This window comes from Pristis pectinata, chromosome 8 (assembly GCF_009764475.1).
Source record: "Pristis pectinata isolate sPriPec2 chromosome 8, sPriPec2.1.pri, whole genome shotgun sequence".
NCBI classification, from domain to species: domain Eukaryota; kingdom Metazoa; phylum Chordata; class Chondrichthyes; order Rhinopristiformes; family Pristidae; genus Pristis; species Pristis pectinata.
In genome coordinates, this window is record NC_067412.1 from 52572824 (window position 1) to 52590586 (window position 17763).

Here is a 17763-nt window from a genome sequence, read left to right on the forward strand (position 1 = left end):
CGCTCAAGATGAGCCCTTGATGTCTCCATCAGCTCAGAATCTTATTCCAGTCCACACACAAAACACATGTAAGCTTCGGAGGAAACAGAGGGAATATGAAACAAAAACGGAGAGAAACACTCAGGTCAGGCAGCATCTGTGGGTATTGAAACAGAGCAGATATTTTAGGGGCAAACACCCTACATCAGACCTTGAAGCATGGAATTAAGAGTGTTTTGAGTTGTGTATGGTGTGCAGAGTAGGATGGTTGGAGACAACGGCGTATCCACGACACAGGGCAGGCCAAAATTATCAAGATAAAGAAATACTTAAACATCACCAGTAAGAGACGGACTAGAAGTGAAAGAAAGAAATTGAAAGAGAAATATACAACCACATGTGTCACTGTGTTTTGACAGCACGGTGGCTCCGCGAGTAGAGCTACTGCCGCACAACCCGAATAATCCGTATTAGATCGCGATCTCCATGTTGCCAGTGATTAAATTTTCATGTTCCCCTGAAACCACAATGGTTTCACCTGGATGCTCAGTTTTCCTCTCATATTCCACATACTGTATGTCTGGGTGATTCCAATGACCATTTAATTTTCCCCTGGTAATTAGCTGAGTTGTAGTGTCTTATGGGAGTTGAATCAAAGTGGAATTTATGTAGGATTATTTTAAAAGCGTCGTTGATGGTTGCTGCTCACTTGGTTGGACACTGGACCTGCTTCCATAGTGTATGACAGTCAGCCTCAATCTGTAGGGAGAAACAGAAGTAAGGTGTATGTTCCTGAAATTTCTGAGTCCAATATTAAGTTATGAGAGTGGCAAGATGCTGAGATAGAAGATGGGATATTGTTCCTCAAGTTCATGCTGGCCATAAATGGATCAATGCACAAAGCTGTAGAGAGGAAGATCTTAGTGGGAGTAGAACTGAGCATTAAAGTGACATGCGACTGAAAGCTTGGGGTCCCTTGTGCCCTAAAGAACAGTTACATTGTCAGTGTTTGGTTTCCCTAATGTAGAGCAGATCACGTTATGAGCATTGAATGGAATGGTCTAGATTGGAAGAACTGCAAATGCATGAGTGCTTCATTTGGAAGGGCTTTTCTGCAGAAGGGGTACGTTTAAATGCCTGATTTTGTACCTTCACCACTTGCATGGGGAAGTGCTGTGTGAAGAAGCGGGGGATGGACTAGGAGATGAACTCGTTGCGGAGGGAGCAACCTCTTCAGAATTCTGAAAGAAGAATGGAGGAGAAGAACTGCCTAATGATGGAATCCTTTTGAAGTTCGAAGGTGATGGCTGGAAAAGTGGATGTTGAGGACAAGGTGAATTCTATGCTTAGTTTGGCTTGAGGAGAGTGGATGAGAGCAAACGCGTGGGAAATCACAAGGTCACAAGATTACAAGACAAGGGAACAGAAGTAGACCATTCGGCCCATCGAGTCTGCTCCAAAGAAAAAAAAGGGAAAAAGGAAAATAAAAAAGAAATGAGAACTGGGGGGAAAAAGTTTGCTCCATGAGAAAAAAAAGAAATAGTGAAGAAGTGGTTGAAAGTCTTCTTAACCATGCTAGAGCGAAGCCATGGTTATGGTAAAAGGAAAGGGACTGCTGTGGGAAGTATCATTATTAAAACAGATTGGAATAAGATGTGGGGGCCTTGCTGCCATTTGTTTCATGGCCATTTACCTGGACAAAAGAGGGTCACAGACCATGCCTCAGGAAGATAAAGATCCAGAAAGCGACACGAATCAGGCCAAAGACCGGAATAGGCAGGAAGACAGGGACGAATTGGAGCAGGGCCCCATGTCCCGGGATGAGAAACCTCCACAGCATGCATATCTGCACCATCTCACCAAACACGGGGCGGGGGGAGGGGCACAATATCTGTCCAACCCATTAGGGATTCCCTGATTCAACAGATTTTCTAGAACGGACACTGCCAAGTCACTGACTCCCCACATATCGGCTGTTGTCCTTCTCACTCCCATGTCAATTTATCAGCCGAATGAACATAGCTCACCGTGAGCGAAATATCAGCTCCCCTCACGCGCTGTTGTGCAAGACAATGAGCATTTCTAAATTCACATCAAATAGTTAATCTCTAGCCCTATCCTTCCAGTGCCTCACATTAATCTTCCCTCCTTCTGGCAGGGATACGCATTGTTTAAATCCTCTCTGAAACCTACTCATATTGCACCTACCTTAGGGGACAAATATCCTGCTGGAGATGGCAAAGGCAAATACCTTTATACACGTGCCTCCTGACCTATGAGAGAAGAACTATCATTTCATCAGTCAGAATAAAGAACTGTGTTCAAGAACGAAACCTCCAGGCAAAGTATCTCAACCAGCAAGGAAAGAACCGTGAGCAAACCCACTTTTATTTTTGAGTTTTTGAGCGAATTGAACAATGATCCATAACGGACAAGCAGCGATAGAGGCTGGATTCTGGCATGATCGTCAGGGTTATTCACACCAATCGGATGTGAACACTTACCTTGCCCAAATTGCTGGATTGGGATCACATTGGATTTGCACAACCTGATCTGTTGCTGTAGCCTTTATGAGAAAACTGGAAGCCGCTGGAACGATGGAGATGGAGTTGGTGCAACAGCTGACTCTGGTGCCTTGTTCCGATCCTGCGGCCATTTATAGATGTCCCATCTTCAGAAAATGGGGCATCCCCGTACGTGTAGATCACGGCGAGCAGGAGAGAAATTTAGAGAAGAGAATAAAGTGGGATTCAGAGATCACATTCAGACATTTTGAGTCAGGGATCTGTCATGTCACACGTGTGGGCTGTGGAACCGGGGGTGTGCCCTGTTAATTCGGAAAAAATCCTTCAACAACGGTTCTCATTCCCTCTGTTCCAGCAGCATTTGAGCTGAACTGCTTGCCACACCGGCCTCCAATAAGCGAAGGGTGATCGGGTCAGCAGCAACGCCGTCAGCACAAGGCCACAATGACCGACATAAACGTTCTGGGAGATGATAGTAGGGTGGAGAGGAAAAGGATTCAAATATTGTGGGCATGTGAACATCATTCATCGTTATAGCGAAAACAATTCATCCAAAATACTCGCAGAAACGTTGCATTTTGTCCAGGATTTATTGACCAAAGTGCCATTCTGAGATAAGCACTGGATTCGTGGGGTCCGAGGCTACATTTTGGGAACTCCTTCCCTCCTGTGGCTGGAGATTGGCTGTTACCTTCCCCTACGGCTTTGGTTAGATGTCCTTGATAATCTCCGGGAAGTTGCTGTCCCAAATGGGTTTGCTTAAGAATTCTGTCCGGTTTGTTGAAGGACCAGTCTGGGACAGCTCTCTGTGGGAGAGGTCTGAGTGTCTTGCTGGAGAAGGTGATTTGGAAAGTGAGTTATTGTGAGAGGGAAACATCAATTTCATAAACCCGAATACCAGTTGACCTCTAGGACGATGGGATATAGACTAGTGCAATAATTTGCCCATACCCTGTCTACGCTTTCTTCATTTCAACCTTCACATCCATGGTTGAGTTGCCTGACAGATCTCGAATCGCAGGCATCTGGTCCCTGCTATGTTCACTCTCCTCCTAGGAGCCAAATCTCCACACTGTCAGGGCAGGATTCTGCTCACAATGGAGAACAAATGTGAGTGACTGTCAGAAGGGTGGAACCTTCTGCTCTAGCAGAAAGAAAAAGTTTCCCAGCACAATCATCCTGCAACTCCAGGAGACTAGTCTTTTAACGTGTGGCATCTCTGTCCAAACAGGACAACAAGCTGCTCACATGCAGCATCCTAGAAATTCTGGAAAGCAGCTCAATGCCCACCTGCAGAACCTTGGTGTCCGTGGAGCGTTCAACGACCAAACAGCAGGGGATGGGTTGGTGATCAGTAAAACAGACCCACCTACTGCCCGTCATGTCACTATGAAGACTTGTAAGTGAATTGTGGGGGATAAAAGTGAATAGTGGAGGAAATAAAATGTACTTTGTGGTTCTTACGGAGTCTGGAAACTCAAGATAAGAAACAAAGTTGTAGTGCAGTCAGTCCTGTTTTTGATCGGTCCAGTGGAGATGAAAATCAGAAGATAATGCAAAGGTTATTAAACGTTATAATCAGCATTTTCTCTTCAAGTTTCAATGATGTTATTAAACTATGGCTGTGCACAGAAAAATATGACTACCAATTACTGAGAAAATGAAAATTAGATTCTGTTTCTATGCAAGTGTGCAAATTATACAGTGTCAACAAAGTCTCTTGTTCAGGTTTAGTACAAGCATCACCCTCTATGCTGTTCAATGCTATTTGACCACTGTATTTTCCACAGACTACATTCTAGAGAAGTGGATAGTGGATATAATGGTTGCCGAGTTCAGCCTGCTGAGATCAGGATTTATTTCCCCAGTAGTAAAAAGTTGTATTATACTTATCCTTTCTGGGTGAAAAATTGCACAATTTAATTTCCATACATCAGCGACAATTGAAATATCATTGCATTTAAATCAAAATTGTTTTCAGCTATGTTGCCCTTTTTCTTGCAAAACATTTCCCTGGTAATGAACACAACTCTTGAAACACATGTTTGTCTTCTGAGAAAAAAAAAACGAGCAATTTGATAAACATATTTTCGATATTCTTTCTTCCAACTAAACATAACTACTGGCTTCCTGATTTATAGGAGGAATGTCTTTTTTTGAATAAAATTATTTGACTTTCTGGTGGAATAATTGTGGACAGAATCCGAGAAGAAATATCACTCCTCAATAAGAAATATCACTTGCCGTTACATCAGAAATTGGCAAACTTTCTGATCTCTTTTCAAAGCTCAAAGCACACAACTCATGGTGGAACACCAGGAGAGTCCGACCGACAGTAAGCAATAAGGTCCCCTCCTTGAAGCCAAATGTAACACAGTCAGTAAAAAAGGAAAAAAACTGAGCTGAACTCCATGCTGAGTGCGGACTTCGGATAAGTTCAATCTTTTTTTTGTTATTTTCAATTCCTCTGCTCCAGGAGAAGCAAGATGACACGAAGTATGTTCTACACATTCTGCGTCTTAATTGTGGTAGTTCTTATGAACAAAATTAACGTTCAGCCATCAGACACATTTTTTTTCAAGAAGTCTATGTGAGGCAAACGAATCTATCAAAATATCCAGTGTGCTGTTCGATTCACTGATGAACATATCTAACTATGAGTTACAGTCGAGCACGACTAATACATATTTCAATTATAAATTTACAAAATCAATATGCAGCAGTTACCATTCCTAAGGTCCATGAGTGGATAAGAACTGATGTGGCAGTTTTGCTGATCTGCTGGCATAGTGTACCCTGATCAGTTAAGAGCCATTCAGACAGACACATGAACAAACAGGGAGTTGAGGGAGATACACCATGTGCCAACAAATACGCCATAATGGTTGGCGCAGATATCGTGGGCAGAAGCCCCTGTCTCTGTGCCGTACTGTTCAATGTTCTGTTCATAATTGCCTCATGGCCCTTATTCACGGCCCTTGCCCTTCACCAGACTCTTCGTTAGACACATCCCAAGACAATCATTGGCAATGTAGACCAAAACTTGACTGAAACAAAAAAAACTCATTACATTTTCTGTATTATATGTAGGAAAATGTAAGTCATCCAGTTATGAGATGCAAAATATTTCCACCCCATTTGGATTGACTGGCAACGGGGTCGGAGACATGATCTGCTGATATCTGTGCTGACTGTCACAGCTGGAAGCAGACAAGATTAATACCACATTTGTATTTGCACCGCAGCTAATATGGGGCCTAGTAATTTTGGATTTGGAACGGAAGTCAGTGAATGTGGACAATTTTAATGGCAAATCAATCACCTTACAGATACTGCATGTAATTTTCTAACCCTCACTATCAGTGAAAACGTGTCTCATTCTATTTGTTCACTTCACTGCTGATTAGGGCGTGAGATGCAACTGCAATACTTTATCCAGCTCATCAGCATTCATGTTGCAAAACTGAATGAAGATGCACCCGACATGCACAAGGACTCTTTAGGTATATCACAATTTATAAACATTGTATTTTCTGCAACATGGCTTTTACACGGCATGACTATTTTGTCACAATCAAAATCAATATCTTCCCTCAACAACTCTTCCAGAGGATGCATTGGGAATGAATTTACCATAGATATTCAACAAACTTAAAAAGGATTAGAGCTGTAAGCATTCAAGGCATTGGGCTGTGTCTCTGGAGTTCTTCAATCTTATCCTTGGTTGGATGTAGACAACTTTTGTCGGCCCTGTGTCACAAGTGGTTTATCACAGCAGCTCACATTATGTGGTTTAACATGGACGCTATATTCACCCACATATTGGGGCATTTCTTTCTCCTGGTCATCATGGATGTGACAGTTTGGGGCTGAGAAGAGAAGGTCATCCAAATACTCTACTCTCATTTTGTTCCCTGAATGCACATAGCAGCCATTAGCAGGTAGTCAAGTTCATGGCACACATAGAACAAGACGGTACTATCCTTCAGCCATGCATGTTGCAAGTGGACAAGGTTGGGAATGAAGTATTCCATGTTACGTCGGTTGCAGATGAGACAGGCCAAACAGAATGGAAGGATCAGCCACTTGGCAACAATGGGTGGGAGAAATGAAGTCAACAAGCAGCAAATAGGCTTTAGATAATAACAAACATGACGTGTTATTTACGGGTATCTAGAGTGGTGTGTAACACAAAGCAGGAATTCGATACGCCGAAGGAGTTGCAATCAATAGAGAGAATTTGTTCCAAACAGTCCAGAAAATCAGTGAATGGACTATCAAGTTACCGATTGTGTTTGGTTTACAACTCCACAGTGCCCACAGCTCCGCAGTCACTGTGTTTGAGTGAACTGGTTCTACCCTTCACACTCGCGACCAGTAGGGTGAAAAGAATAAAATCACCCAACAAAACGTGTGCTCACGCAAACTTTTCTATTGGATAAGGGAGAGAAATCTGTCCAATCCCTTGAAACTTAGCCCATGTGAGTGAGAGACCAAACACAGAATTCATCTCATATTCCCTTTAGGAAGCTTGCACATGAATAATATGAACATTGACATTTCCAACTTCAGGTAAACCACACACCTTTGCATTCATCTCTCTCACGCATTCACCTGTCCACCTAGTTTTCTTCTCCCTTTTGTTCATCTTTTTCATCCGCTCCCCCACCTCTCCCACCTGATTCCAACTTTCACCTACAATCTTCTCCAGTGCAATTGTTGAGAATCTGCCAGAAATTTACTGCCGTTGATCTTGGAGAAGATTCTCCATAACCATGTTTGTAAGAAAGCTCTGAAATTCCTGACAGTCACATGTGGAAATGCTGTGTTCCACGTGGAACCTCTCCCAGTTATCCAGATTCAGAGCTTATCATTATCTGCACAGCCAATAATGGCCATTTGAAATTCCTACAGTGCCATTAATGTTCTGCTGCCAAAGCTAAGAGGCTTGGATTTGATGGAAGTGAAATGGGTTCAATGAATTAAATGTAACTGGATGTTTTCGTTGAAGATTCAGTTGCACGTCGCAGTGTCCACACACGAGGCAGAGTGCATCAGAGTGACAACAGTGCAGTTCAAGAACCAGTTTTAACTGGAGTGAGCTTCTGCATACTGATGATCTGATGATTTCTTATCTTTACATCAGTCATCAGGGGCATTTGCTCAGTTTCCAATGGAGATGAGAATGTTACCTACCTTTTGACAAGTTGTTACCAGGAACAGCAGGAATGTCCCCCAAACAGGGACATTGTTTTAGTGTCCAGTGAAGGTGAAAGTTTCTCAGAGTTGGGCAATATGATTATCGGCATGAACCAGTGATGTGAGATCCTTAGGGATGGAGTGAGTGGAAAATAATCTGGAAGAAGGGCATGCAGAAGGCCCTTTACAGTGAAAAGATGGGTATGGGAGCATTGTGAACTAGCTCATTGGAACAATGTATCCTGTTTAATCAGAGACCTGAACAAAAATTGATGCCCATTTCATGGTGTATTACTCTGTGCTCTGATTTACTGTGAATGGATCAAATAAATTGAATAATTTGGATAATGCAAATCTAGACACTGTTTATGAACAAACTTACTTTGGAACAAGTATTTCAAAATAAAACACCTGTGTGTATACCATTGGTATCAATTTCTTCAACATATGCCAACCTGTCATAAAAGCACTGAAGCTGACTTGTCTTCTTTAAACTTGCAACAAGTTTAACGAACACAAGATTCTTTAACTCAGGCATTGCCAGAGAGAAAATTATGTGCAAACTCAAGAATAAAGTATCTGTAAACATCGAGGTCATCCTGAATGCTGCAGATCGACATTGTCCTTAGTGCCATTAAAGCATTAATGCGGGGAATATTCTCTGAAATCTACTCATTTTCTACCTTCCTCGAGGGATAAATTTATTGCTGGAGATGCCATGTGGCTAATGCCTTCACACCTTGGCTTTCTGACCGACAATCACAATTTGAGGCAAAGCAGCTAAGTGTAATTGAGGGAATAACATATTCTGTAGAATCATGCAGTATAAAGAACGACGTTCCAGGAGCAAAAACTCCAGGCAAACAAAGTATCTCAAACAACAAGAAGAGAACCCTGGGTGAACCCACTTTGATGTGCTTTTGAACAAATTGAACTGGGATCCACAATTGGACAACTGTTAACAGATGTTGGTATCTGGCATTATCACCAGAGTTATTCATACCAAACTGACGTCACTGACCTTGCACAAATTCCTGGGCTAGGGAATGACTATGGACCTACACAACCTAATCTGCTCCAATAACTTTTAAGGGAACACAGGAATGGAATGTCCGGAAGGATGGAGATGGAGTTGGTGCATTCGCTGACCCTGATGCCTTGTTCAGATCCAGTCGCTTTTCATGGGAGTCCCGTGTTCAGAAAGTAAGTGTTCCGTAACTGTGCATCACGGAGAGCAGGGAGAAGAATTTGAGAATCGAATGAAATAGGTTTTCAAGGTCACACCAAGATATTGTCAATGTGGGACCAGTCTCTTCCATACTTGGGTAGTGGAGTAGGAGGTGTACCGGAATATTTGGGAAGAGTCTTTCAGAGGTGATTCTCATTCCCGCTGTAGCAGGGTCATTTGGGCTGAAGTGCATATAACCTTGCACCGCCCCCCACCCCCCTATTCAGTGAGAGGGTAGATGGTCTGCAGGAACACCGCCATTTGTGAGTCCGCAGTGACCGAATTAACCAGGAGACGATACAAGGGCGGTGTGAAAATGGAGGCAAATATGGCAGGCGTGCCAACATCATTCATTATGGTCAAAACAAACCATTCAAACATTCCCGGAAGCTTTGCATTTAGCCCAGGATTTAGCGATCTGCGTGCCCTCCTGTGGTGAGCACTGGGTTGGTGGATTCTGAAACTATCCTCGGGGGAACTCCCAACTCCTGCGGCTCCGGACTGTCTGTTGGAGGCTTCTTTCTTCTCCTACCAGTCTTGACAGATGTCCTTGATTGTACAGGAGAAGCTCTTGTACTGAACGTATCAGATTCAGACTGACCGTTGAAGCACCGATTTGGGACACCTACCTGAAGGGGAGCTGTGGTGCCTTAAACCACGGATTGTGGGTCAGCAGGAACTCGATCGACAGCCAGGGATAAGGTCTTATTGCTCATGCCACATGTGGCACAGTCAGCAGAAGAGAAACAAACGGGACGGAGAGCCACGATGAGTGCTAAGTTAGGACATGTTTAATTGTTTTTACTTTACATTGCTCTTCTCCATGAAAAGCAAGGTGATATGATGGAACTCCCGTTTGTTCCAGACATTCCGAGTCTTAATTGTGCCAGTTCTTCTGGTAAAAATGATCTATAGCATTAGACACTTCTCTGGAATTCCAAGTGAGGTAAACAAACCCCTCAAAATATCCAGCGTGTTGCTTGTCTTTTATTCGTGGAAGTACCTCGACTAACATTGAATGGCAGCCCAACACGATGAACAACCGTTGCAATTATAATTTTTCAAAATCCACATGTAGCCGTCGCTGGTGGACATTTCCATGTTGAAAGGGAATCGATGTCGCTGTTTTACTTATCTGCTGGTATATCGTACATCCACTCATCATCGCATCTAGGTCCTTGTCCAGCCCACACCTCTGCACTGGACTCTTTGTTGGCCGCATCCCAAGACGATCGTTCACTATGTAGTCAGAAAACACGGTCGCAACAAATAACTCAGTAATTTCTCTGTCAATATTATATGCATAAAAAATGCAAGTCACCCAGTTATGGGATGTAAAGTATTTCCTCCCCATTTATAGCGACTTGCACTGGGGCTGGTAACACCATTTGCATCAATAGTACAACAAACACTGCTCTGACTATCTTCGATAGAAGCTGATGGAGTTCTGGCCAATATTGCACTTGTGTTGCACCTAATGTTGATCTTGGATTTTGAATATAAGAAATAGGAGCAAAAGTAGGGCATTTGGCCCGTCGAGCCTACTCCAGCATTCAATAAGATCATGGCTGATCTGGCCGTGGACTCAGCGCCACCTACCTGCCTTTGCCCCATGACCCTGAATTCCCTTTCTGTGCAAAAATATATCTATCTTTGTCTTAAATATATTCAGTGAGGTAGCTTCTATGCTTCCCTGGGCGGAGAATTCCACAGCATCACTACTCTCTGTGAAAAGCAGTTTCTCCTCATCTCTGACCTAAATCTATTTCCCTGAATCTTGAAGCTCTGTGCCCTGGTTCTTGTCTTACTACGAGTGGAACCAACTTTCCTGACTCTATTGTATCTATCCCTTTCATAATTGCAGTGGGTCGAGGTTTTCCAGGAGGCTGGTGTTAATACGTGCCATGACCAGCATCTCAAAGCACTTCATGATGGTGGATGTCAGAGCCACTTGTCATTAAGGCATGTTGCCTTGATTTTCATAGATACTGGGATGATAACGATCTTCTTAAAGCAGGTGGGAACCTCAGATTGAAGCAGGGAGAGGTTAAATAGAGGCAGTCCCTGACTTACGAATGCCCGACTTACGAACACACACTTACGAACCGACCTTTGTGATCGGGTCGTAGGCGGGCCTGACCCCTGATCCTACTGCGGTGGCGGTACACCTTTTTTGGCCCAACCCCAGGACGAGTGTGCATGCGCGGCCGGGATCATGTGCAGCTGCGATCTCCGGGCCAGGTGAGCATGCGCGGACACTGTTCCGAGTTACATACAAAATCGGGTTACGAACAGTCTCAGAAACGGAACTCGTTTGTAACCCGGGGACTTCCTGTATATCTGCCATTAGCCCTGCCAGCTGATCAACACACTATCTGAGGACATGCCCAAAGGACACTATCCAGGCCAAATGCTTTCCTCGGGTTCACACTCCAGAAGATAGATCTTACATCCTCAGCAGTGACCATGGGTTCAGTTGCAGTGGAGGCTGTCAGGGTGGGTGGTGACAAACCAATCCCCTTCTGTTAAAAACTTGCACAGAATGCATTCAGCTCATCAGGAAAGGATGCATTGTTGTTGCCTATGTTGCCTGACTTTGTTTTGTAGCCCATTATACCATGTTAGCCCTGCCACAACTGATGGCTAGACTGGGACTCTATTTTGAACTGGTATTGTCTCTTGGCATCTCTGATTGTTTACGGAGCTTGTACCTTGATTTCTCGTAAAGGTCAGGGTCACGTTTTTGGAATGCAGTAATCCTCGATTTCATCTCCCAGTTTATCCATGTTTTTTGGTTTGGAAACACCCGTATTGTCCTCTTTGTTACACAGTCCTCAACACACTTGCTTATGATGGTGGTGATATACTCATCAAGGCTGGCAGCTGAGTCTTTGAACATGGACCAGACCACTGAATCAAAGCAGTCACATAGAAGCTCATCTATTTCCTCAGACCAGCACTGTACGACTTTCTGTACTGGATCCTCCCATTTCAGCTTCTGTTTGTATGCAGGGAGAAGGAGAACAGTCTGGTGGTCTGATTTCCCAAAGTGAGGGTGAGGGGTTGCTCATAAAGCATCTTTGGTGGCTGTATAGCAATGGTGAAGGGTGTTAGGGTCTCCTGGTGGGACAGTAGATGTGCTGGTAGTACTTTGGTAACATACTCTTGTGGTTGGCCTGGTTGAAGTCACCTGCAATAACGAAGAGGGCCTCAGGGTCTTCTGTTTCAAGGCTGTTAACCACAGAGTATAGTTAATTGAGTACAGGCTTCATGTCCGCCTGGGGTGGGATGTAGACTGCCATCAGGATGAGCTAGCCAGGACTGTCACATCTGAGCACCATGAGTTATTGACTAAGAAGCAGACCTCTCCAAACCTAACTTTGCCCAAGGATGCTGAACGGCCCATTCAGTGGATTGAGAAGCCCTTAGATTGCAGGGCACAGTCAGGTGAAACAGATGTAAGCCATATTTCAGTGAGGCATAGCACACAGCAGTCCTTCAATCCTCATTAGTTGGTCAGTCTTGCCCTTAGTTCATCAACTTTGTTCTCAATGGTCTGGACGTTAGCTGGTAGTATGCTGGGGAGTGTGGTCTTGTACCCATTCTGTTAGAGTCTATCCTGCAGCTACGCTCTCTTACCATGCTTGCGAGGTAAGTGGCTGCGACTCGTCAGTTCTGGAAGTCCTGGTGTGGAGCCAAGTGATTGCTTAAGAACAGACCTGGAGGACCTGGAGTGGATTCATCTGGTCTGGAAGGGAAGTGATTTCTTCTGGTCCAACTTTGAAGACCTGGAGTGGATTTACCTGCACTGGAAAGTAATTGACTGCCTGTGAACAGACATGGAAGACCTGGAGTGGATTCATCTGGCCTGAGAGGTAAGTTGTTGTTCCCATACAGATATGAAGGTCCTGAAGAGGAGTGGTCTGTCCCCACTAGTGATAGTTGAAGTGACTGGCAATGGGGAGATGCAGATCGCGGTTATGGACAGAGCGCAGATGTTCTGCTAAACGGTCAACCAGTCTGTGTTTGGACTCACCAATTTAGATGAGGCCACACTTGGAACACCGAATGCAGTAGGTGATATTAAGGGAGGTGCAGGTGAATCTTTGTCTTACCTGAAAGGACTGTTTGGGTCCCTGGATGGGGGTGGTGGAGGTGGTTTAAGAAAAGTTGTTGCACCTATGGCGGGGGCAGTGGTAAGCTCCCGGGGTGGGAACGGGATGGGTGGGGGGTGGGGCGGAGTGAACTGGGGATTCAGGGAGAAAGAGATCCCTGCAAAAGGCAGAAAGGGGTGGGGAGGGGAAGATATGCTTGGTAGTGGGTGGCCATTAGAGATGGCGGAAGTGTCGGAGAATGATGTGTTGGATACATTGGCTTGTGGAATGAAATGTGAGGACAAGGGGGACCCGATCCTGTTGGGTATGGTAGGGGTGGGGGTAAAAGCGGATGTGTGGGAAATGGCAGATATATGGGTGTGAGCTCTCTCGAACACAGTCAGGAGGAAGGCCCCGTTCAAAAAGAAGTTGGACATCTTGGATGCCTTGGAGTGGAAAGCCCCTTTATGGAGCAGTTGTGGCAGAGAAATTGAGAAAAAAAGGATAGCGTTCTTGCAAGAGACAAGGTGGGAGGAGCTGTAATCGAGGTAGCTATGGGCGTCAGTGGGTTTGTAGAAGATGTCGGTGAGTAAGGAATCTTCTGAGATGGAGATGGAAAGATCGAGGAAGGAGAGAGAGGTGTCAGTGATAGTCCAAGTGAATTGGAAAGCAGGGTGAAAATTAGTGGCAAAATTTATGAAATTGTTGATTTCCCCATGGGGACAAGAGGTAGCATCAATTAAGTCGTTGATACAGTATAGCGGAGAAAGAGTAGAAGAATGGGGCTGGAGTAGGCTGGAGAGACTGTTCAACGTAGCCAACAAAATTTTTGCATGTATTTACTTTGGAGTAGGTCATGGAGGCAAGTGAATTTGGGTAAGAGAACGGTGATGTCTTTCAACATATCCATATATCAAAGGAGGAGACGCTGGCGGTTTTAAAGGGCATAAAGGTGGATAACTCCTGTGACCTGACCAGCTGTATCATTGGACTTTGTAGAAATTCAGGGCAGTCATTTCATTGGCCCTGGCAGAGATATTTCTATAATCATTACCATGGGTGAGGAACTAGAACACTGAAGCATGGCTGATGTTGTGCCTTTACTGATGAAGGGTTGCTAGGAAATGCCAGGGACCTACAGGCCCTTGAGCCTAATGGCAGTTGTGGAAAGTTACTTGAAGTGAGTCTGATGGGCACGATGAACCTGCATTTAGAAAGGCAAATACTGGTCACTATGTGCCAGGTAAATCATGTGTCATGAATTTAATTGAGTATTTTTTGAAGATAATTGACATGCATATGGTGGTAGACATTGTCTAATCACAAAGCGTTTAAGATGAGGTTGCATATTTGGCTGGTTTGGAAAGTTAGGTCGCTTGAGATTTAGGTTGAGATAGCCAACTGTATACAACATGGTTTGGTGGTAGGAGCCAGAGTGTGGTACTGGAAGGTTTATTTTCAGATTACAGACCTATGACTAGTGGTTTGCTGCAGGAATCAGTGCTGGGTCCACTGTTGTTTGTCATCTATATCAATGATTTGCATGAGAATACAGCTGGCATGTTTGGTAATTTTGGAATGACACCAAAATTGCTGGTGTAGTGAACAGTGAAGGTTACCTAAGATTACAACGAGATTAGGTCAAGGAATGACAGATGGAATTTCCCTCAAACAAATGCGAAATGCTGTTTTTTGGGAAGTGATACATTTGCGGGTCTTACACAGTTAATGGCAGGACACTCCAGAATTTTGTAGAACAGAGAAACAAAGGGGTACAAATGTATAGTTCCCTGAAAATGTCGATACATGGAGACAGGGTGGTGAAGAAGGTGTATGGCACTCTTGTCTTCATTGGTCTGGACACCGAGTACAAGAGTTGGGGTGTCATGTTAAAGCTACCCAAGATGTTGAGGAGACTACAGTCGGAATATTGTGTGCAGTCCCAGTAGCGTAGCTGTAGGAAGGATGTCATTAAGTTGGAAATGATGCAGAGAAGATTCACAGGTCTTACTGGGATTGCAGGACTTGAGTTAGAAAGAGATACTGGATTAGCTAGGTTTTCCCCTGGAGCCTTGAAGGTTCAGGAATGATCATTTTGAGGTACATTAAATCAATGGGGATATAGATAAGGTGAATAGTCAGTCTTTTTCTCAGGGCAAGGGGGTATAAAACTGGAGTGCATACATTTCTGTTGAGAGCTGAAAATTTTAAAAGATACATGAGAGGCAGTGTTTTTTCCACACAGAGGGTCATAGGTATATGGAACGAGCTGCCAGAGGAAATGGTAGAGAAGGTACGGTTACAACATATGAAAGACATTTGTACAGGTACTTGAGCAGGAACTACTTAGGGAGATATGGAACTAATGCAGGCAAATGAGACCAGCACAGGTAGGCAACTTGATAAGCACGGAGGAATTGGGCTGAATGATCTGTTTCCATGACTCGATAACTCCATGTCTCACTTGTTGAACAAGCACACATATTAGGTTATTTCAACAATAGTTATGGCCTTGCAATGGTTGTTATTTCTACCTCCTTATTTCCACAACACATGGGTCCAAAAATTTATTTCCAGACAGTTTCCTGCTGATGCACCTCTTAGAGCGTTTGCTCTTCCAGCAGCTGTTGCATCCAGGTTCATTGTTACTGGCTCAAAATCCTGGAGCTCCCTGCGCAGCTGCTTTATGGATGCCCCTTTACTACAATCACTGCAGCATTGGGAAAATGGCTCAACACACTACTTCCAGATCTTCAATTTGGCAATAAATGCTGGTCTTACCAGTTATTTTCACATTGCATAAGAGAATAATTAAAAAATGCATTCTCCTGTACTGTGCCTCCACATTCCGTTTACACAGTTGGGTCATTCCTCATCCATTGAGATTCACAAATATCTTCATAGACCCATGTCGTGGAAAACATGTCATTCAGCCAACTGCGTCCATGTCAACCAGAGGGCACCCATCAATGTTGAACCGTCTTCCTGTACTTACCCATCACCTTCATGTATAGGCGATTTAAGTGCTCGTTAGATTTTCTATATTTCCTTATGATACAGGAGGCCATTCTACCATCCAGTCTCTGCTGGCTCACAGAAGAATTCTATCCTCTCATTATTTCCCCTGCAGCCTATTCAGCTCATTCTCATACATTTCACGGCGGCATTCTCTGCACTATTGCCAGTCTATTCATTTGCCTGGTCTTTATTTGGATTAACCCTCCCCCATGATCATTTTTACCCTTGTCACATACTCATCTAATGTCCTGCTTTGCATCATGCCCTATATTTCCACTGCCATTTACCTGCCTACATGTAACGACCGTCAAAGTTTACGGCAACTTACTGTTTCGTAACTCCACCCAAACGTTTCTTGTCTAGAATCCCGACTCTCTGGTGCCTTTCTTTCAGAAATTATTACCAAATGTCCGACCCTTCCGTTCCATTTTGCTTTTCTTTGCTGCAAACAAAGTATCATGGAATATTTCACTCCCAACCTTGGTCAAATGGAAAGTGCAAGGCCGAAAAATTGTGCCTTTTTTTTTAACCTTCTTCATGGCCCCAGAGCGTGGTGATTCCTTACAAGCTGCTCTCTGCAGATCCACTAATTATGTCTGTGATAATCGTTCTATTCTTTTAAATTTAAATTATATGACACTAAGTATTACTAATAATGTTCTTTTAAATCTTCTTGCAGGGCTCGCGATCTTCCAAATTCCAGGAATGACTGAGCAACTGACGCGACTACCAGACCCAGATGGAAACCACCAGCGAGGCCCAGGACTGGCCCGTACACGTGGAAGCCTGCGCAGGGTGAAGAGTCGATCCCATGGAGCTACCACCACTGAGACCCGACTCCCAGACCCCACTGGAGATCCCAAAGCTGAGACCCAAGGGCCCAGAGTGACAACCCAATTAGTCAGAGCGCCCGATGCCGACCCCCGTGTAACGACCTATCCGGAGGCCTGACCAGTGAAGGCTGAGTCTGGAGCCCTGACCCAATGTGAGGCCCGACCTTCCAGAACGCCCGATGCCGAGCCTGACACCTGGTACCCTCCAGATCGGAAGCCCGGCCCTATGGAGCACCTGGAGCCGGTCCTGACGCCTACAGCCCCTTAGATCTAGCACACAGCAGTCCCTCAATTCTCTTTGGTTGGTCGGTCTTGCCCTTAGTTCATCAACTTTGTTCTCAATGGCCTGTACATTAGCTAGTAGTATGCTGGGGAGTTGGTTCTTGTCCCCACTGTCACTGATATGTCAGTCCTCGACTTTCTCCACTGCCAGGAGAATTCCAAGTGCAAACTGGAGGAACAGCACTTCTTTTCTGTCTTGGACACTTGTACCCTAATGCCATGAACATTGAATTCTCCCAGTTTAAGTAATCCCCACCAACCTCTTCACAACACCCTCCCACCAACATGCTTCTTGTCTTCTTCCCTTTTCTAGCCTATGTCTCTTTTTTCCCCACTTTCCTTTCCTTTCTCTACTTACCTTTGATTTAATCTCTGGTGGACCTGATCTCCCCTACTCCCCCACACCTCCCTATCACCATCTCTTACCTGCATCTACCTAACACGACCTTGTGCCCACCCTGTCTCCCCTCTGTTGTCCTCTTATCACTGCTCTGCATTGCCCTCCTATATATTGGATTCCCCCTTTTCCTATCTTCAGTCCTGAAGAAGGATCCTGACCCAAAATGTTGACTGCCTGCTTTTCTCCACGGATGCTGCCTGGTCTG